This window comes from Orycteropus afer, unplaced genomic scaffold, assembly GCF_000298275.1.
Source record: "Orycteropus afer afer isolate SDZICR_OR568_19922 unplaced genomic scaffold, OryAfe1.0 scaffold00770, whole genome shotgun sequence".
Taxonomy (NCBI): domain Eukaryota; kingdom Metazoa; phylum Chordata; class Mammalia; order Tubulidentata; family Orycteropodidae; genus Orycteropus; species Orycteropus afer.
The window spans coordinates 513,380-514,519 of record NW_006922357.1 but is presented as its reverse complement, the minus strand read 5'-3'; positions in this window follow the sequence as shown (position 1 = coordinate 514,519).

Genomic DNA, 1,140 nt, shown 5'->3' with positions numbered 1-1,140 from the left:
ACTCATGGATCCTATTTCTATCCCTGAAACAACATAGAATTCACTAATTGAGCAGATGCTTTTTGACTAGGCCCTATATGTCAATTACAGAGAATTCTTGGCCTGTAGGGTAAAAAATATGGTTGTCTGATCCTGAACTATTCCAGTTCCTGGCATACTTTTACTGTGTCTTGTGAACTTGTTTAATGTCAGTAGACCACAGATCTGCTATTAGTAGCCTGGTAGGGATTGGGTTTCGAGCCTAAAATGAGGGTGAAGTTTTTCAGACATTTTTAACACGGACAGGAGCTCTGGTGATGCTGTGGTTAAAACATTGGGTTGTTAACCAAAACGTTGACAGTTTGAACCCACCAGCCTCTTGGCGGAAAAAGATGAGGCAGTCTGCTTTTATAAAGATTTACAGCTTTGGAAACTAAATGGGACAGTTCTGTCTTATAGGGTTGCTATGACTCGGAATTAACTCAATGGCAGTGTATTTGGTTAACACAATCATGACTGATATTGTAGGTCTCTCAGCAGCCAAGCTCTTGGGAATCTGTGGAACTCGTTACTCTAACCCTGATGCATGAATATAAGTATCTTTATGATATGTTTTCTCCATGTCTGTATGTAATTATGTGGGAACGGTGTGGATGGCAGCTAACACAGACTTGGTGAGAAAATGTTTCCCAGACACAGCAGACATCTGAACTGATTTTGAAAGAAGGTAGCTAGGCAAAGTTGGACAATGGGGATAGTGGGTAGGGCAAGTACTAAGGAGGGAGAGTACTGTGCATAATGGCATGGAGGCATGAGAGAACATGGCGTATTTTAACAACTGAGAAGGATTCAGAATGATTTGTTTAATTTTGTTTTCAACTTTATATTTGAAAATATAATTGAAGTGTAATTTATGTACAATAAACTGCATCCATTTAAGTATGCAGTACAATAAGTTTTGCTTCATGTGCACATACCTGTGAAATCACCACCACAATCAAGATCCAGAATATTTCCAGTCTCCTAGAGCTTCTTGCAATCCATCCATCCCTTCACCTCCGACCCTAGGACACAAGTGATTTGCTTTCTGTATCTGTGGATTAGGAGCTCTGGTAGCATAGTGGCTAAAGCACTTGACTGCTAACCAGAAGGCTGGCGGTT